We start from the raw sequence: 21,640 nt of genomic DNA on the forward strand, positions 1-21,640 counted from the left end.
CTGACCTCCAGTGACCCATCCACCTTGGCCTCACAAAGGTTGGGATTACAGGAGTGAGTCACTGGGCCTAGCCCATTTAATGTCATTCTAAGTAAAAAAAAAAAAACATTTTTAATGATGAACATGGATTTACCATTCATCTTTTTTATCAAGCAATGCCAGTTTTAAATACAAATATCTAAGCATTTAATTCCTAAGGTGGAATTGTTGAAATAACACAACTTGTATTTTGTAACTTGTACACACAGCTGTATTTTGTTCTTACCAGAACAGTGGAAACACTAAATAAAGTCACTCAACTGTTTTTGTTTTACTTCTTAATAAGCACACATTCTACTCACAGTACCTTCCACTTCCTGAAGGATAGGGAAGGACTGAAAGGAAGAAGAACTTTCCCTTCTCTTCTGTGTCATCATTTTAGCATCCGTGGTTGGCTAATATAGGGAAGGAGCCCAGGAGGGATGTGACAGGGTTTCTCCGTCATTCATGTTTCCTAGAACATCACTGCCTTCTTTCTGTGTTCATAGCAAGTTCTGGTACCAATGGCAAGCATGGCCTCTCCAGGCTGTCAGGGACCCAGCCATAACATGGCTGTCAAGTCACAGCCATAACACACCACTTGGGACTTGCTGAACTCCCACCAAAATTTTGTACTCATGAGGCATCTCAAGTACCATATGCAAATGGAGCGCAAAAGACAGTGGCCCCACATATTCATACTGCACTGCATGGATGTCTTCCAGTCTCCGGCTGGCGGGATTGCCCCATCAGACTTAGAAAACACAAGTTCAAGTTTAAAAATCATTAAAAATTTTAAGGTGAAAATAGTGTGTTAAACCAAGTTCAGAGCATATATAGATTGCAGCTTAGGAGCTGGCTTTGCTTAGGAGCTTGATTAAAATGCAGGTTCTCAGTGCTGCCCACCCTCAGCCCCACCCCCACCCCCAGACCTGTTGAATCAAAATTTGCCTCTTAAGATTCCCAGGTCGGTTGTTTTGGGCCTGTTGAAGTTCAGGGAGCTCTGGGCTGGTCTAGACCACTGAAGATTCTGTCTCCCAGGCTAGAGCTGACTTTAACCCTGGGAGGCAATGGACAGCTTTCTCTGATCTGCCCCACACTCTCTCTTCCCTCCTCTGGGCCCTACCTGCAGCTCCCCAGGATGTTATCAGCTGCATTGCCGGCTGGCTTTTCTAAAAACAGATGTACGAGGCTGTGTTCAAATCTCAGGTTTCATCTGCCTTCCACCATCCTCGTACTTTGAATATTCATGAATCCCTGTGGCAAGGAAGAAACCACAAAGAGAATCCAATAGGACCCTTCCTTTTAAAAAGACCCATTTTAAGGATATGGGCCAGAGGCAGAGCCCCCCAAAAATGAAAGTCTTGTTAATTTATATGTCAATATGTAGCTGAGATGCCTTTATTATTGAGAATTCTAAAGTGAGAATCTTGTTCCATGACCCCCCCCACCCACCGTTTGTTATTTAATTCCATTTATTTCTCTGCTTTTGCTAGCTTTAAAATTACCCAGAGTGGATAAGGATGCAGTATAACCTTTTTTCTACTTCTGTTTGAGACTTTTTATGATGCAATGTTAGAAACATATTAATAACATGTCCCCCAAAATCTTTAAAAGAAGATCAGGAGGGGAAAAGAGAGTTGAAATTTTAATTCACTTTGGCATTCAAGAGGTGTCTAAGAGGCCGGGTGCAGTGGTTCACGCCTGTAATCCCAGCACTTTGGGAGACCGAGGAGGGTGGATCACAAGGTCAGGAGATCAAGACCATCCTGTGAATGGTGAAACTCCATATATACTAAAAAAAAAAAAAATATATATATATATATATATACAAAAAATTAGCCAGGCATGGTGGTGGGCGCCTGCAGTCTCAGCTACTTGGGAGGCTGAGGCAGGAGAATGGCATGAACCCGGGAGGCAGAGCTTGCAGTGAGCCAAGATAGCGCCACTGTACTCCAGCCTGGGCGACAGAGCAAGACTCCGTCTCAAAAAAAAAAAAAAAAAAAGGTGTGTCTAAGAATAGGCTCAGCACGGTGGCTTACCCCTGGCCTTTAGGAGCCAGATGGCTTGTGGCCAGGAGTTCGAGACTAGCAGACCAGCTTGGGCAACATAGTGAGACCTCGTCTCTACAAAAAATACAAAAATTAGCTGGATGTGGTGGCACACACCTGTAGTTTCAGCTACTCAGAAGGCTGAGGTGGGAGGATCACTTGAGCCTGGGAGGTTAAGGCTGCAGTGAGCCATGATGGTGTCACTCTGTCAGAAGTGTGTGAACCAGAGCAACTCCATCTTGAATAGGAGCTAGGTAAAAAGAGAATGAGACCTAATGAGCTGCATTCCCAGAGAGTTAAAGCATTCTAAGTCACAGGATGAGATAGGAGGTCAGCACAAGATACAGGTCATAAAGACCTTGCTGATAAAATAGGTTACAGCAAAGAAGCTGGCTAAATCCCACCAAAACCAAGACAGTCACTAGAGTGACTTCTGGTTGTCCTCACTGCTACACTCCCACCAGCATCCTGACAGTTTACAAATGCCATGGCAACGTCAGAAAGTTACCCTATGTGGTCTAAAAAGGGAGGCACAGATAACCCACCCCTTGTTTAGCATATCATCAGGAAATAACCATAAAAATGGGTAACCAGCAGTCTTCGGGGCTGCTCTGTCTATGGAATAGCTATTCTTTTTTTCTTTGCCTTTTTTTTAATGGAGTCTCACTCTGTCACCCAGGTTGGAGTGCAGTGGCGCTATCTCGGCTCACTGCAACCTCCACCTCCCGGGTTCAAGGGACTCTCCTGCCTCAGCCTCCCAAGTAGCTGGGATTACAGGCGTGTGCCACCACGCCTGGCTAATTTTTGTATTTTTAGTAGAGATGGGGTTTTACCATATTGACCAGGCTGGTCTCGAACTCCTGACCTCGTGATCCACCCACCTCAGCCTCCCAAAGTGCTGGGATTACAGGCGTGAGCCACCGCGCCCGGCTGGAGTAGCCATTCTTTTATTCCTTCACTTTCCTCATAAACTTGCTTTCACTTTACGGACTCACCCTGAATTCTTTCTTGCACAAGATCCAAAAACCCTCTCTTGGGGTCTGGATCGGGACTCCTTTCCTGTAACAACCGCACTCCAGCCTGGGTGACAGACTGAGACCCTCTCCTAAAAAAAAAAAAAAAAAAAAAAAAAGAAGAAGTTTTAAGAATAACTTAGGAAAGAAATTCAGTCAAAATTAGCGTTAAATAAAATGTACAGGAGGGAGTCCATTGGTTTGAAATGAGTTCCTGCACTAGGCCTAACAGACCAAACCACAATAGAGTCACTCATGCTAATGTTCCATACCACCAAGCCAAAGCGAAGTTGCTTACCTGAACTTCCATGAAATCAGGAGAGAGAAAGAGCTAATAGCCAAATCCCCAAACAGGCCAGTCTCAATGAGCATGATGAGGAAATCCCCTCTGCCTTGATCTTTATAATGAAGGTAACTTTGAAATGACTAATCCACCTGTTCTGTTTCTGCTTTCCTCAGCTCCTTTCTGTCTGTAAAACCAACCTCCTCTGCCCAACTCATCACAACATTCTACTTTATAGAATGAGGCAGATTCTGAATTGCCTGATTCTAGAATCACAAATAAAAGCCAATTAAGATATTTAAACTAAACTTGTTGTAATTTTGTTTGATGACAACAGGAAGTTTCTCCTTCTTGTTTCTCTCTCAGCCTGAGGCCAGAAATAGAATCACCCCTCAGCTAAAATAGAATTGCCCCTCAGCATGTGAGCAAACCTTTACTGCACCTGCACCGCTAAGTTGCAAGTCAATAGAGAATTTTCTTGCACAATAGTGGCTCCCCTCCTTCTGTGAGGGAGAGCATTTTAAAAAGCAAGAGAAAAGAAAGGAAAAAGAGAAGGAAAGAGAAGCAAAGAAAAGAGAACCTTTTCAAAAGATGCGTGCTGCCCTTTTGATGGGGGATGGCCTTCTTTTCCTCTTGACTGCCAACCCCACCAGAAAACATTCTCCCAAATGATCAGGACTGTCAGAAGCCAATATTGACTGTAGCTGCTTATAATTTGTTAGTAACTTTTCTGGCATAGAGACATCTCAATTTTAAGACCAAGCTTTTATGTTCCCCAACCAGGACTGGGAAATGGCATACAGAAAAGAAAATGAGGGGGTAGCACAGAGGCTGTGGGGGGCATGAACTGAACCACAAAGAGGGTAGGGGGCAGGACTTGAACCTCCTGAAGGTCTTGGGATTTTCAGCAGTGCTACTCCCCCCTCATTTCTCCTCCACCCCCAACCAAGGCAGGAGCAACAAAGAAACAGCCTAGCAATGAGCTCCTTGGGGTTGAGGTTTTACTGCATAGCTGTGTGCTGTGAAGAATTTTCTTATAAATTGCCCTGTTTGCACAATGATGGCATTCTTTTTTGGATGACCAACTCAGGACATTTGGTAGCATGAGTGACAGAAACATTTTAAATTCATGGGAAATACAAAACCCTCTTTGTGGGCATTGGTTTCAGCTGCCGCTTCAGGTAACAAGAGTTGAGCTAAGTTTTCCTTCTTTTTCCTTCCTTAGCCATTGATTCTCTGGCCAAGGTGCTATCAAGTAGCCCAGTGACCCACAGGCCAAGGGAGGGAGGAGGAGATGAAAAGCAAGTTAATTCACCAGATGGAGAGTGGGACCATTTCAGCAGGAGGCAGCTGCATTTCCAAAACCAGATCAAAATTAAGTTCAAAAAGCTAAGTCCTGCTTAAAAAGCTGAAGGCATAGAGATAGGACTAGGTCTGAGCTGGAACAAGAGATGAGGAACTCTCCTGCCCTCACCCCCATTTCTCCAGGGCCTGGATCTAGCAGGATCTAAGCTGTAAATCCCCCACTGCCTGTGGTCAGCGGTCTCACAACTGTGTTGGCTTAAACTTTGTTTCTGCCCTTGGACAAGTTACTTAACTTCTCTGATGCTCACTATCTTCATCTATAAAATAGGGACAATACTATCATCCATCTCACTGGCTTTCTGAGAGGAATCAGTGAGGAAATACATGCAATGGCCTGATAGCCCAGGACACATAGAGCTTAATAAGAAGTAGCAGTAATGGGAGTAATTGTTCCAAAGAGGAAGCTATTGCCAAGTCCAGCCTCACATATTTTCAAAGAACACATGGAAGGGTGGTCCATGAGCTGACAAAGCCCAGATTGTCTCAATTCCCTCAGAGCCCAAAGGTCTGGCAGGCAAGCCACAGCCCTGGGTCATGAGTGAGTTGATCCACACCACCGCCCTTCATGAGAAACACCTTCCCTTCCTTCTTGCCTGGTTTCCCTCTCCTTCTTCTGTCCATCTCCATCTTTTTTTTCTCTCCCCTTCCCCAAAGACGCCATCAGCTCCACTTTTTCCCTACAGAGCAACCTAGGAAAGTCATCTCATAGTGCTGAGCCCCACCTGCCTCTCAAGGCAGTGAGGACAATGGAGCAGATGCTCTGTAGGTCCCTTTGGAATGGACAAAGGGCCTTTTATCCCAATAATCCTGATATGTTTTGTTGAGTCTGAGAACTTTCTTGTCATAAGTGCTGACTATGGGGACCACAATCTAGTCTCACTCAACCAGTCCGTAAATCCAGGTGCCAGCTCTTGCACTAAGGAAGTCCCCTAGAAGATCCTTGCCCAAGATCCTTCATCTTTCCCCTCCAAAACAGTGAAGGGGCAGACTTGTCACCATGTTCATCGAATCTGAATTCTCCATGGGTCTTGCATGTTGGGCTAAATGTTTCAATATAGAAGGTTTAGTTTCCTAGCAGCCAGGTCAAGACTGATATGAAATTCTTCTTCTGAGATCTCTTCCAGCTGCCTCATTAGCTATAAATATAATTCTCTGGCTTCTCTTGGATCTTATGAGCTGCACCATATTCTTCCAGTAAATTTACTTTTGCTTCAATTAGTCAATTTATTTTGCTTGCAACCAAGATGTCCTGATACAGAGAATCTTCAATTCCCTTTAGTAACGTCCAAACTTCATGCAACATCTCAAGTGCATCCCATCTTATCACTCCAAGAAACATGGGATCCCAGAAACATCCTGGTTCATACTCTACTTCTCTAGGATCTGCCATTTGATTACTAGTTAATCAAATGACCGACAACAATTTATTCACACCCACATGCATTGAACAAAGTCAGTTCAAGGAAAAGTCAAAGTAGAGACGAGGGACTAATACTGGTTGGGTGCCTACATGTGTCAGGCACAACATTAAGGGCTTTATATTTAGGATCTTCTCTCAGCTTTATTGCTATACTGGAGACTGGTATTGCTATCCCACTTTACATTTGAGATAAATGAGGATTAGCGAGATCAACTAATTTTTGTAAGACCATATATCTAGTAGTTATTAGAGATGGGATTTGGATTCAAGTCTATTTGTCTCCAAGGCAAATTTTTTTTTTTTTTCCCCTCTCTATAAGAGATAGCAAACTGTGGCCCTTGGGCCATATTTTGCCTGCCACCACTCACTTTTGTAAATTAAGTTTTATTCTAACAGCTGTGCTCATTCTTTTGCTCTATAATGATATAGTTGAATATTTGCAATGGAAACAATAAGCATTGCAAAGCGTACAATGTTGCCTACGTTCCCTTTATAGCAAAAGTTTGGGCTGGGCATGGTGGCTCACAACTGTAATCCCAGCACTTTGGGAGGCTGAGGTAGGTGGATCACCTGAGGTCAGGAGTTCAAGACCAGCCTGGCCAACATGGAAAAACCCTGTCTCTACTAACAGTACAAAAAAATTAGCCGGATGTGGTGGTAGGCACCTATAACCCAGCTAGTCAGGAGGCTGAGGCAGGAGAATCATTTGGACCTGGGAGTTGGACCTGGGAGGTGGACCTGGGAGGTAGAGGTTGCAGTGAACCAATATCATTCCACTGCACTTCAACCTGGGTGACAGAGTGAGACTCTGTCTCAAAAAGAAAGAAAGAAAGAAAAAGTTTGCTAACCCCTGCTCTACATCCTACTCTGGTCGTCATCTGTAGATTCCCCATTCCTTCAGTCTTCTTTAGGGGATTTCTTTACGTGAACTCAACCATCTGCTTCTGCATTCTTCCTTTATCAAACCTAGTCAGAAAAGCACTGTCTCATTCATACAGAAGTGTAAGTGACCAATAAAGGTTAATGTTTATCCCTCCCATGGATATTTGCTTTTTAAGAACGAACCAAAATTTAGGCCAAAAAGGCAAGTCTGGTGGGAATTTTTGGTGGGAATTCTGAAATAATGGCTTTCACAGATTCGCGATTGAATCACCTAGATTTTAGATGGGCCCATTCCTTGGGTCTCCCAAAATCATGCTACATATGATTAAAGGACTACAGAAAGGCTCTAGTCCTTTAATCTGCTTTTTTTCATGGCCTGTTCAGAAAGGTCTTGTTTGGGTCCTAATCTTAAGGTCAATGGGGTGACTGCTACTTATGGTCAGGGCCAGGACACTGGCTACTGATTTCAGAAGTCACATCTTCATATACTTTCTAACTCTCAATTTGTAAAAATGACAAAAAATTAAAAGAGTTAATACACTATTTTACCAACCAGTAACATCAGCATAACTACCTGTGTACAGCAATTGCTGAAGATGATCAGTTGCAATGATTTACAGCTGGGTTTGGTGTTGACTCTCAAACTCTCCTCACTAGCGTAAGCTTTGCCAAGAGAAGCTGAAGCTCTTTTCTAGATGGAGCCAAGGGCCTCTTCTTTTCCCACTTGGTTCTATGCCATCTTCCAATACCTCTTTAGCCCACACTTGTGTGCACCAGCCTGTGTCCTTGAATTAGAACCGATGCAGAAATTGCAAAGCATGCCCCACTGTGAATGGGAAGAAAACCATTTCCCACCTCCTCACCTCCAGAGACTCACTCTCTGCTAATGATTTTATCTCTTAAATGGTTTTCAAGTATGGCCTTTCCTCTCTTGTATTACTATTGCTCAGATAGCAACCACATCTTGCCATTTTTATAACCTCTTAAATGATCGTCCTGCTTCAGTCTCACTCTCTCAAGTCCATCTCTGAAACTGTTTCTAGAGAACTTTATGATTCATCCAGGCACAGTGGCATGTGCCTGAAATCACAATAACTCAGGAGGCTGAGGTGGGAGGATCACTTGCCTGGGCAACATAATGAAACCCCATCTCTAAAACAAATAAAAAAAAAAAAAATCAAGGATGGCCAATGTCCCTTCCCTGTCTAAACCTTACAGTGGCACCCAGTCTCCTTCCTAGATGCCACACATCCAAGTCATATACCTGAACATATCTGGTCAGCATTAAACAATAGGGAACAGTGCGGCCTGGGGTGAGCCAGAGGTTTAAAGGCACATAGACTTTATTCAAACACTGTGAGGGCCAAAATAAAAGCACCATCTGCAGACTGAAAGCAGTCCACAAGCAATGCATGTGCTACCTCAGGAGAAATGCATGGTCCTCTTTTTACCGTGACATAAAAGTCTTCTCTGGCCTGACTTCCACCGTTGATCCTTATCCCCAGCTAAAACCTAGCTCTTTCTTCAGGCTCCTGCCATCCCCATCTGTTTGATTTCTCCTGAGTTTCACGCCTCACGGCCCCTGCTCATCTTTCTTTTTTTTTTTTTTTCTACCTCCTGCTTATTCTGTCTTTAAACCTTAAAATCCTTTCCTGGACCATCCCCTGCCTCCAGGTGAGCCAATGTTGATCTTCTGTGCCTTTCTGGAACTTGATGCTGGCCTCCGTCATCACAATGACTGTATTATTTTAGAATTATATCCTCCTGTGTTCCTCCAAAGAATATTAAGTTCCTTGAGAACAGGAAAATACGGCATTTGTGCATGATTCTCTATGCCTGTGTCTACAATAACCTCTCATCAAATATTTGCTGAACCAAACACTAACCAGGGGGCCCAAGAGAGCTCTGCCTGGTTCCAGGAGCTGTTTGTTAGCTAGAGATTTGCTAGTTTTAGGCAAACACTCTATGTCATAATTATTCTTTCTAGATAGAAATCACATACTTTCCTCAAATGGTGTTTATGGAACAAAATAAAACGAAATGTACATGAATAAATGGCACAGGGCCTGACATTTAGTTGGAACTCAAAAAGTGTAATGTTTTAATGAAACTCTCTTAGAAATGGCTCAAAGTCCAGCCATTAAAGTGTAGGTTATCTTTGACGATATGGCTGCTCTAATTACTTCTTATCTTATTTTCTGTTGCTTCAGTATAAATCTGCTCTGTAGATACCGAAGTAGGCCATGGTGTTCAGAATAATGGCTACCTTTAGGAAGTGTTGACTGAAGGGGAGCGTGACAGAGCCTGATAAATGCTGGAAATGCTCCATTTCTTTATCTTGGTGGTGTTTACACAGGTGTATTTGTCCAGGGTTACAGACGGAATTGCGTACCCCAGGAAGATATGCTGAAGTCCTCATTTCCGGAACCCACAAATGTGATCTTATTTGGAAATAGAGTCTTTGCAATATAATCAAGTTATAATGAGGTCGTTGGGATGGGCCTAATCCTATATGATTGGTGTCCTAATAAAAAGAGGGACATTTGGACGCAGACACACAAATAAGAGAATGCCATGGGAACGCGTGGGAGAACACATGACAACAGAAGCCGATATTGGAGGAATGCCAAAGATTGGGGTCATTCCCAGAATTCAGGAAGAGGCGAGGAAGAATTAGATCTAGACTTTCACAGCATGTCTCTGCTTACACCTTGATTTTCAACTTCTGTCCTCTACAACTGGGACAGAATACATTTCTGTTGTTTTAAACCATCTAGCTTGAGGTACTTTGTATGGCAGCCCTAGCAAATAAATGCAGATTTTGGTACTGGGAAGTGAAATGTAACAAATACCTAAAATGTGGAAGTGGCTTTGGAATTGAGTAATGGTGAAACCTCCTTTGCAAAGATTATGACAGTGGGCGAAGTCTAGCATGGCTGACTCCATCTTGCTTCAAGCCTCACAGGCTGGCTATCTTCACTCATTCCTGGGCATATGCCAAGCTAACTGTGGGAGGAATACAGTTTATAGTTTAACTTGAAAGCAAGGATGATTATAGTCCCTTCCTAAAACTAGTCCCATCCTTGCTCAGAGACTGAAAACTAATGAAAGGCGGTGAGATTAGGATTATGGGAGGGGTCTGAATTCTGCTAAAATGTAGGGATAGTTTCTCTAACCCTTTACTGCTCAGAAGTCATGTAGCCAGAGGTCACAAGATTTGTGAATTCCCCAATTGTTCTTACAGATAACATCACTATTGTAGAACATAAAACTGTTTTTTTGAGATTTTTCTGTTTTTTTCCTTTTTTTTTTTTTTTTTTTAATTTTTTGAGATGGAATCTCACCCTGTCACCCAGGCTACAGTGCAGTGACGTGAACCTGGCTCACTGCAAGCTCTGCCTCCCAGGTTCACGCCATTCTCCTGCCTCAGCCTCCCAAGTAGTTGGGACTACAGGTGCCTGCCACTACACCGAGCTAACTTTTTTTTTGTATTTTTAGTAGAGACGGGGTTTCACCGTGTTAGCCAGAATGATCTCAATCTCCTGACTTCGTGATCTGCCCGCCTCGGCCTCCCAAAGTGCTGGGATTACAGGTATAAGCCACCGCACCCAGCCTGTTTTTTGAGATTTTTCTCTACTGTCCACTTCCAGACTCATGACTCAACCGATCCTGTGGCCCTCAACCCAGAGGCAGACTCAGAGCATGAGGATGGATTTCCACACCCCTATAATTGCAGCCCCAACCAAACAGCAGCACCCATTCCCTAGTCCTCTGCCCACAAAACTATCCTTGAAAAACTGTAACCTCTGAGCCTTTGGAGGGACTGATTTGAGCAATAACTCTATCTTCCATATGGTTAGCCTAGCATCAATTAAATTCTTTCTTTATTGCAACACCACGATATCAGTGAATTGATTTTGCCTGTGCAGCAGCAGGAAGAACCTGATAGGCAATTACAATGGGTAGACGCAGAGGAATTTTCGGGAGCTTCATAGTAAAAGCCTAGAGTGCTTTGAAGAGATCGGTGGTAGAAATATGGATGTTAGCTGGGTGCAGTGGCTTATACCTATAATCCCAGCACTTGGGAGGCTGAGGCAGGAGGATCACTTGAGCCCAGAATTTTGAGACCAGCTTGGGCAAGATGGTGAGAACTCGCCTCTATAAAAATTAAAAGAAAGAAGAAAGAAAGACGTATGGATGGTAAAGGCCATTTTGGTGAAGGTTTAGAAAGAAGCAAGGGAAGCTGTAGAGAAAGCTCTTATCATGTTAGAAAATACATATATCATTATGAACAGAATGTTGCTAGAAATATGAATATTAAAAGTGCTCCTGGCTGGGCACGGCAGCTCAAGCCTGTAATCCCAGCACTTTGGGAGGCCGAGACAGGCGGATCACGAGGTCAGGAGATCAAGACCATCCTGGCTAACGCGGTGAAACCCCATCTCTACTAAAAAAATACAAAACACTAGCCAGGCGTGGTGGTGGGCACCTGTAGTCCCAGCTACTCCGGAAGCTGAGGCACAAGAATGGCGTAAACCCGGGAGGCAGAGCTTGCAGTGAGCTGAGATCCCCCCACTGCACTCCAGCCTGGGCGACACAGCGAGACTCCATCTCAAAAAAAAAAAAAAAGTGCTCCTGGTAAAGCCTCAGATGGAGGTGAGGGACATTGGTATTGGACACTAGAGGAAAGGCAAACCTGGTTATAAAGTGGCAGAAAACTTGGCTGAATTATCTTCTACTGCTTTGTGGAAAGTAGAACTTGTAAGTGATTAATTTGTATATTGAGCTGAAGTGATTTCCAAGCCAAGTGTGGAAGGTACAGTCTGGTTTCTCTATGCTGTTCAGAGTAAAATGCAAGAGAAAGAGACACATCAAGGAATGAACTGCTAAGCATAAAGGAACCAGCATTTGATTTGGAAAATTCTAAGTCTATCCAAATGACCTGCTCTGGAATTAGAGCCAAGGGTATGTCTGGACAGTATTTGCTAAAGGGATGAGATTGTGATTTATGAATCCAATCAACCAACTCAGCAGAATCCAGGAATAGAGATACAATTATCCAACAAATACCTAGGAGGGACTCTCTTGTCTTGTGGCTTAGACCCCTAGATTACCTGGGAGACTGACAACGTTTTTAACAATTTAATACCAGTGGAAATGCTGCCAATCCAGACTGAAAGGGACTGAGGCAAGATGAAATGAAGGAAGAATGAGCCTGAGACCAGAGCCACAGATGCAGGGTGGATGGGACCCCTGGTGGGCCAAGAAGGTGAGGCCATCCACCCAATGGGCCAAGAGAACAGAGCCTCAAGCCACAGAAGATTCTTTTCAGGCCTTGAAATCTTTTTTTTTTGAGATGGAGTCTCGCTCTGTCGCCCAGGCTGGAGTGCAGTGGCGCAATCTCGGCTCACTGCAAGCTCCGCCTCCCGGGTTCATGCCATTCTCCTGCCTCAGCCTCCCCAGTAGCTGGGACTACAGGCGCCCGCCACCTCGCCCGGCTAGTTTTTTTGTATTTTTTTTAGTAGAGACGGGGTTTCACCATATTAGCCAGGACGGTCTTGATCTCCTGACCTCGTGATCCGCCCATCTTGGCCTCCCAAAGTGCTGGGATTACAGGCTTGAGCCACTGCACCCGGCACCAGGCCTTGAAATCTAATGGAGTTTTTTCTCTTGGGTTGTGAACTTGCTTTAAGCCAATGACTTCATTATTCCTTCCGACTGTTCCCTCCTATTAGCCCCCTGTTTCGGAGCGAAGGCTTATGCAGTGTTTCTGCCCTGGCTCTCTATTCAGGTGACTCAGTTTGGAGTGCATGGTTAAGACCAGAGAGCACGGCACGCCTCTGCGCCTTGCCATCAGCACACTGTGAGGTCTGGGTGCTCCGGCACATAGATCTTCTCTTTAGGCAGCACAACCCCTAAACAACGATCCTCTTGGCAAAGCAGAAGCCAGGAACCCCAAATATGCTCTTTGCGGATCATTTTAAGGGCTGCCTTGCAGACCCCTCCCACCTACCTAAAGCGGCTCATTTCCTTTGCCTTTAGGTGCCCTTCCAGATCTCCTGTGTCGCTGTGATGTTTTATGGGACCAGTTCTCTTCCCTGACACTTCACGAGGAACCTGCCATTTTCCCTTTAGAATTAATGCTTCTTCCAGGCCGGGCGCGGTGGCTCACGCCTGTAATCCCAGCACTTTGGGAGGCCGAGGCGGGCGGATCACAAGGTCAGGAGATCGCGACCATGGTGAAACCCCGTCTCTACTAAAAATACAAAAAAAATTAGCCGGGCGCGGTGGCGGGCGCCTGTAGTCCCAGCTACTCAGGAGGCTGAGGCAGGAGAATGGCGTGAACCCGGGAGGCGGAGCTTGCAGTGAGCCGAGATCGCGCCACTGCACTCCAGCCTGGGCGACAGAGCGAGACTCTGCCTCAAAAAAAAAAAAAAAAAAAAAAAAAAAAGAATTAATGCTTCTTCCTAGAAATCTTCCCCATGTAACGGGTTTAAAATACTATGCTACTTGGGAACAGTTCAGCACTAGCCAGTATCAAAAGCCCTGTAGCTCAGCTCATTGTTGAGGGACCCAAAACGCTGAGTAAGAAACGCAAGGAAAAAAAAAAAAAATCCTAGCTTGTGTGGGAGAAGGGCTGACTTAAAGAGCACAGTTCAATTTTGCTAAACACCTGCTCCATCTCCTTCCTATACCTGGTTCCACATTCCCAGGCATTTTCTCTTTGAAAAGATGCAGAAGCAGTGGTCGTTTCCATTTCCTCTGCAGATTGCACAAAGGGAGACATCTCGCCACTAAGAAAAGACCGTGGAGTGGTGGCGGGCACCTGTAAACCCAGCTACTCTGGAGGCTGAGGCAGGAGAACAGTGTGAACCCTGGAGGCGGAGCTTGCAGTGGGCCAAGATCACGTCACTGCACTCTAGCCTGGGTGACAGGGCGAGACTCCATCTCAAAAAATTAAAAAAAAAAAAAAAGACCGTGGAAGCCATTGAAGGGGCTCTTTTCAGGTGATGTCACCCTGGTCTTTTGGCGATGCCCTTGTTTCTTTAGAAAATCATTCTACCTCTTTGGTACGGTGTCCTGGACTTCCCTCTAGCCGCATTCCTGGACACTCTCTCCATCACGCCCTTCACTGCAGCCATCTCAGGATATTTTCTTTTCTTTTTGAGTCGGGGTTTCGCTCTTGCTGTCTGGGCTGGAGTGCAATGGCACAAGATCTCCGCTCACTGCAACCTACGCTTCCCGGGTTCAAGCGATTATCCTGCCTACGCTTCCCAAGTAGCTGGGATTACATGTATGTGCCCCCATGCCCAGCTAACTTTTGTATTTTTAGTAGAGACAGGGTTTCACCATGTTGGCCAGGCTGGTCTCGAACTCCTGACCTCAGGTGATCCACTCGCTTTGGCCTCCAAAAGTGTTGGGATTATAGGCGTGAGCCACCACCCCCAGCAGGATATTTTCAGTTTGCTAAATGCATCCCTTTCTCTTCTCCATCTGCAGGGAATGTCCTTCCTTCTGGTGTACCCAGCTGGCCCTCTGGAAATGTTTCCCATTGCCTCTCCCCACAGCTGTTTGTTTCAGGATCACTCTGGGCTCCCTTCCTGCTGTGCAAACTCTATCCCACTTCACAATAAGCATTTCTCCTCTTATCTGACTTCTCCTTGAGACTATACCTCCTGGACATCAGGGACTGACTTTACTGTCTGCATTCTAGCACCTGACAAGGTGAGGAGTACCTTCTGAGTACTCAGAGGGTGGCTGACTATTAACTTCGAGGCAGACAGTCCAGTGTTTTAGCTTTCTGTTTAGCGAAACAAACACAGGCATACATGCATCCTTTTGCACATTTAGTATTGTTAGGGCACAATATCACTCCCATGCACCAGCAGGTCATAAAAAGTCAGCCATAAACAGATGATTACTTTTAGAAGAACCCAAAATTTTGCTTTACTGTCTGAATTATTAGAGGATTTCCTCAATGGTTGTTTGGGCTTTCTGCTCATATTTAAAAGTAGACTCTAAAAGGCTCTGAGTAAGGAGCAAGAAAATAAATAAAATAATAAATAACTTGATTAAAAAATGAGCAAAAGATCTAAATAGACATTTCTCCAAGACATAGGAATGACAAACAGGTATATGAAAAGATGCTCAACATTGTTAATCATCTGGGAAATGCAAATCAAGACCACAATGAGGTATCTCCTCACACCTGTGACGCCATTATATATATATAAAATATATTATGTATTTTCTCTACATCATCTCAGATACTTTATATATATAATATATTGTATATATTTTTAAAATATTTTAAATATATATTATATTTAAAATACTTTTTTATATATAAAAATGCATTTTACATATAAATATAAAAACAAGTATCTGAAAGGATGAGAGAAAATGGGAACCGGCCGGGCGCGGTGGCTCAAGCCTGTAATCCCAGCACTTTGGGAGGCCGAGACGGGCGGATCACGAGGTCAGGAGATCGAGACCATCCTGGCTAACACAGTGAAATCCCGTCTCTACTAAAAAAATACAAAAAATTAGCCGGGCGTGGTAGCGGGCGCCTGTAGTTCCAGCTACTCCGGAGGCTGAGGCAGGAGAATGGCATGAACCTGGGAGGCGGAGCTTACAGTGAGCCGAGATCGCGTCACTGCACTCCAGCCTGGGCGACAGAACAAGACTCCTTCTCAAAAAAAAAAAAAAAGAAAGAAAATGGGAACCGTTATGCACCGTTGCTGGAAATGTAACATGGTACAGCTGCTATGGGAAACAGTACAGAGTTTCCTCAGAAAATTAGAAACAGGACTACCATGTGACTCAGCAATCTTGCTTCTGGTATACATCTGAAAAAACTGAAATCAGGATCTGGAAGAGATATGTGCAATCCTATGTTCACTGCAGCATTATTCACAATAGCCTAAATATGGAAGCAACCCAAATATACATCAGCAGACAAATGGAGAAAGAAAATGTACTGCACACATACAATGGAACATGATTTAGCTTTAAGAAGAAAATCCTACTATTGTAATAACATGGATAGACCAGGAAGACATTCTATTAAATGAAATTAGTCAGTCATAGAAGGACAAATATTGTGTGATCCCTCTTATCTGAGGCACCTAAAATAGTCAAAGGTATGGAGGTAAACAACACAATGGTGGTTGCTAGGGGGTAGGGAAGGGCAATATGAGGAGCTGTTCAATGGGTATAAACTTACAGTGACACAAAAGTGAGTAAGTTCCAGAGATCTGCTCTACAACACAGTGCTTGTAATTAACAGTAAGTACTGCTAAATTAAGTTTAGCCTAAAGCTGCCTCCTTACATATTTTAAGTTAGCCTAAAGGCTTCTCCATACTTAGTCAACTGCAACCTAAGCAGATGTGAAAACAGACTGTACCCTACTCTTGTAACAATAGCTACACTTCAGCCACTCATCGGAAGTCGACTGTGCAAACTGTCTTCAAACAAGGCCAACGCTGAGCTATAACAATCCAGCCGTTTCTGTACTTCACTTCTGTTTTTTGTCTGTCATTTTCCTTTTTCAGTCCATAAATTCCCTCTAACCACGCAGCAGCCCTGGAGTTGCTCTGAAGGTATTCTGTTTGATGGGTGGGGTGGGGTACCCGAGTTTCAAATTGTTCTTTGCTCAGTTAAACTCTGTTAAATTTAATTTGTCTACAGTTTTTCTTTTAACAGTACTTATGTGCAAAGTCACCAAATTCTGTAGGTTAATCTGTGCAGCTTTTTGGATACAAATTATTATACAATACAGCTTAAAAAATAAAGATTAATCGCTTCTCAGCCTTTTGGCTAGGATCAAGTGTAAAAAAATAAAGATTAAAAAATAAAAAGCTCTGGCCAGGCACGGTGGCTGAGCACTTTAGGAGGCTGAGGTGGGTGGATCACCTGAGGTCAGAAGTTCGAGACCAGTCTGGCCAACCTGGTTAAAACCCGTCTCTACCAAAAATACAAAAATTCGTTGAGCATGGTGATGCATGCCTGTAATTCCAGCTACTCGGGAGGCTGAGGCACGAGAATCAATTGAATCCAGCAAGTGGAGGTTGCAATGAGCTGAGATCACGCCACTGCCCTCCTACCTAGGAGAGAGGGTGAGACTCTGTCTCAAAAATAATATAAAATAATAAAAAATAGGCCAGGCGCTGTAATTCACGCCTGTAATCCCAGCACTTTGGGAGGCCAAGGGGGGCCGATCACGAGGTCAGGAAATTGAGACCATCCTGGCTAACACAGTGAAATCCCATCTCTACTAAAAATACAAAAACTTCGCCGGGCATGGTGGCACCTTCCTGTAGTCCCAGCTACTTGGGAGGCTGAGGCAGAAGAATCCCTTAACCTGGGAGGCAGAGGTTTCAGTAAGCCGAGATTGTGCCACTACGCTCCAGCCTGGGGGACAGAATGAGACTCAGTCTCAAAAAGTAAATAAATAAATAAATGTAAAAAGCTCTGTGTATCGATGAGGCTTATCCACTGGTGGTCATCCTATAGGATGACATGGCTGGGCTATTTTCCTGGAGAAACCCCAACTATCAGAATTTGTCTTGACTGAGATTCCCTCAAAGCAGACCTAGAAGGAGGGAGCCCGTTTAGGTAATTTATTTCAGAGGTCATCTCAGGAAACCCTGGTAGGGAGGTGGAGAAGTGGCAGGAAAGGGAAGGAAGTCAATGTGGCTGGACAATTGGAGCTCAGTGCTGTGGGTGTTTCTGGGGGTCAGTGTAGGTCACGCCCCTCACGATTCTCTCCCTGTTGGAAAAGCAAGAGAGCCATGCCCTTCTCGACCACCTTGAAGCCCATGAATTCTCGGCCTGTTCTAGCTGGGTCTGTCTGCAGGTTGAGAGAAGCATTCACCTGAAGAAAGCTGCAGGAATTGCCAGGAAACCATCTTTAGGTGCAGAAGTGGATGCTGAGGAGGACACAGGCAGAAGTCTGATGGTGTCTGCTTCTGCATCTTTAGAACTTTCCTCAGGCTGGTCAGCTTCCCCTGAAGTGAATACTGCCATCTCCTACTCGTGGGTTAGGTGACTAGCTACCAGCACTCTGGGATTTGGGTGAGAGAGAGGACTGAGCTCTTTAATCTTAGCTTTCGCTTGGCCAACCCATTCTCAGTGTGGAAACTCCTCTGCTGTCCCCTTGTCCCCTAGTCACCATTGGTTCATACTCTCTGGAGCAGTGGTGCTCAACAGAAATATCACAGGAGCCAGAGAAGCCATTTTAGATTTTCTATCAGTCAAATGAAAAAATATTTAAAATACACAGGAGAAATTTTGATGTGTTTTATTTAATCCAATTGACCAAAAATATTATTGTTTCAACATATAACCAATGCTTTTATTATTTATTTATTGAGATAGAGTCTTGCCCTGTTGCCCAGGTTGGAGCGCAGTGATGTTACCATGCATACTGCATTCTGGACCTTCCCAGGCTCAGGTGATCCTCCTGCCTCAGCCTCCCAAGTTGCTGGGACTACAGGCATGTGCATCCACATCTGGCTAATTTTTGTATTCTTTGTAGAAATGGGATTTTGCTATGTTGCCCAGGCTGATCTTGAACTTCTGGGCTCAAGTGATCCACCCTCCTCAGCCTCCCAAAGTGCTGTGATTATAGGCGTGAGCCACTGAGCCCAGCCTACAACATATAATCAATGTTTTTAAAAATCTTTTTTAATTGTACCGAGTCTTCAGAATCGGGTGTGTATTTCACACTTAACCCACATTTCAATTTAGAATAGCCAGACTTCAAGAACTCGGAAACCACATGTACTTAGTGGCTGCCGTATTGAGCAGTACAGTTCTAGAAACTAAATTTCCAGTCCTGTGCAAGGGCAGGTCTTCTGCTGCAAGGCATTGAGGAGGAAGCTGGGAGTCTAACTGCTTTTTTTTTTTTTTTTTTTTTTTGAGACGGAGTTTCACTCTGTTGCCCAGGCTGGAGTGCAATGGCGAGATCTTGGCTCACTGCAAGCTTTACCTCCCTGGTTCACCCCAGTCTCCTGCCTCAGCCTCCCGAGTAGCTGAGACTACAGGTGCCCGCCACCACACCCGGCTAATTTTTTGTATTTTTGGTAGAGACGGGGTTTCACCGTATTAGCCAGGATGGTCTCGGTCTCCTGACCTCGTGATCCATCCGCCTCGGCCTTCCGAAGTGCTGGGATTACAGGCGTGAGCCACGATGCCCGGCCCTAACTGCTTCTTAAAAAGCCTTTTGACTGACTTTGTTTTCCCATTTACCCCCATTTTAGAAATTCCTGGTGGCCCCAATTTCTGAGCATTTTTGTGGTTCTGTGGTGCAAATAGGATGGATGACTCACTTTCCCTCACTGATCTGCTGAGCCAACTCACACTCATCCGTCAGCTTTCCATCTTTCCATTTTTCCTTGGTGTTTCCTCCACTTCAAGTCTTTGTCCTTATGGGTTGTGGCTTTAAAAAAAAAAAATCATCCATTTTCATTGCATTGGAATGTTTGGAGAGAACAGAGATAAACATAGAGGTTGAAACCACCATCTTTAACTGATCATCAATAAGTTTTCCATATCACTGGAATTTGATTATTTTTGTCTATAAATTTTTATTGTGAGTCTGGTGTTTTGGTTTAAATCATCTGAAAACCCTATGTATGCAATAACTATTTCTAAAAGGAACAAATGCATGAATAATGAGATATCCAGGAGACTGACTTAATCCTCAAATGTCATCCAATCCAGTTAAAACCAGTGCCCAGAAAGCGACACCCTTTGGGTCACCCTTCAGGGAGCCTGTTTCCCCTTATACTCCTTAGCTCAGCTCATTTCTCTCAGTGACTACTGAGCTAAGAAAGCCCCCAGAAATAGTTAAGGATTTTAAAGGCTCTTAGCAGCAAACCAAATGCAAGACAGAGCCATGAGTCAACTGTTTCATCTCCCTCAACCTCATCGCCCAACTGTCTGCTAGAACAGACCACTTCCTTGTAATACACATGCTCTTTCTCTAGCATGGAGATTTAGCTTAACCCTGCCTTCCCCCACCTTTAGCCTCATTTCTTCTTTTGAAAGGGCTAGGCTCCTTTTTGTGCTTTTTTTTCTTGAATCTTAAAAATGAAGCCCAGGCCCCTTGGAACACAGAGCAACGTTAGAGTTAAGTATTTATGTGTAATCAGTGTAGGGCTAGTGGCTTTGGGGTTCTTTGTTGGTTTGGTTTTGTACTTACCAACATATTATTCTAGAATCCAAGAATAAATGAAAAGCAATTTAAATATGTATTAGAGCATCTCATAAAAATTACAAAAATGAGATTTTTTTCATAATATACAGAAAAAAAATCAAGTTTACTCCTTTTGCAGAAATGAAAGCCATAGGAATCAATAATTCTTCAGACCCAGAGATCCCATTTAGTTAGCTTCTTTTACTGACACAGGGGATAGTTCAACCAGATTCCATATCTATCTGGACAGTAGACAGTAAAGATAAGGGAAGCCCTAGAAGCTCCTAAGTGGTATCAGAACACAGAGAAAATTTCTATAGATGAGATAAAGAGAATGAAATTTGGGGGTGGGGATATGATCACAGGAGGAATCTTGCTGTTTCAAAGTTTACAGTAGTGAAGTCAGCTAAACAGGCAAATTGAGTTAAATTGGAAGTTCTTCACTCCCCATCAGCTTACTGGGTCCTGGTCTCACAGGATCCAGCATGTTATGGCTGTGTACTGCCTCTACCTCCATCCAGGCATCCCGTATATTATTTTCCCAGCACATATTTTCAGCTCTATGTATTGGGATATATTTTATTCACATCAATTTTTTTTTAATTTTTATTTATTTATTTATTTATTTATTTTTAGATGGAATCTCACCCTGTCGCCCAGGCTGGAGTGCAGTGGCGCGATCTCGGCTTACTGCAAACTCCACCACCCAGGTTCACACCATTCTCCTGCCTCAGCCTCCTGAGTAACTGGGACTACAGGTGCCCACCACCACGCCTGGCTAATTTTTTGTATTTTTAGTAGAGATGGGATTTCACCGTGCTAGCCAGGATGGTCTGGATCTCCTGACCTCATGATCTGCCCACCTCGGCCTCCGAAACTGCTGGGATTACAGGCGTGAGCCACCACACCTGGCCCATTTTTTTATTTATTTATTTTTGAGACAAAGTCTCACTCTGTTGCCCAGGCTGGAGTGCAGTGGCACTATCTCAGCTCATTGAAACCTCTACCTCCCGTGTTCAAGTGATTCTCCTGCCTCAGCCTCCCCAGTAGCTGGGATTACAAATGCCTGCCACCATGCCCGGTTAATCTGTTATATTTTTAGTAGACTGGGATTTCACCATGTTGACCAGGCTGGTCTTGAACTCCTGAGCTCAAGCGATCCACCTGCCTCGGCCTCCCAAAGTGCTGGCTGGGATTACGGCCATGAGCCACTGCCCCCGGCCTATTCACATCAATTTTTTAAGTCATAAAGATAATAGGATTGCCCTAATAAAAATTCCCGTTATATTAATATTTCCTGACAAAATATTTTTCTTATAAAAATGTCACATTTGCCTAGATATTTATGGCTTTCGAGACATTTCAAAACATCTTATCTTGCTTCCTCTTCACAACGACATTATATA

General features: G+C 44.0%; 1 long non-coding RNA gene across 2 annotated transcripts in view; it reads right to left on the minus strand.

Moving 5' to 3' along the window:
* The window catches only part of LOC117098444, a 37,803-nt gene extending 16,906 nt beyond the window's left edge, over positions 1–20,897 (minus strand). Inside the window, exons 1-2 of one of the 2 annotated variants that reach the window (XR_004443407.1) lie at positions 19,366–20,897; positions 1,145–1,275 (exon numbers count right to left, since the gene is read on the minus strand). This is a non-coding gene — a long non-coding RNA (uncharacterized LOC117098444). Of the gene's footprint in view, positions 1–1,144; positions 1,276–3,064; positions 3,119–19,365 lie in introns of those variants that run through there. The other variant, XR_004443406.1, reaches the window with a different exon arrangement.
* Between the last annotated feature and the right edge of the window lie 743 nt (positions 20,898–21,640).

Source organism: Trachypithecus francoisi, unplaced genomic scaffold (assembly GCF_009764315.1).
Source record: "Trachypithecus francoisi isolate TF-2019V2 unplaced genomic scaffold, Tfra_2.0 Lachesis_group16, whole genome shotgun sequence".
NCBI lineage: Eukaryota > Metazoa > Chordata > Mammalia > Primates > Cercopithecidae > Trachypithecus > Trachypithecus francoisi.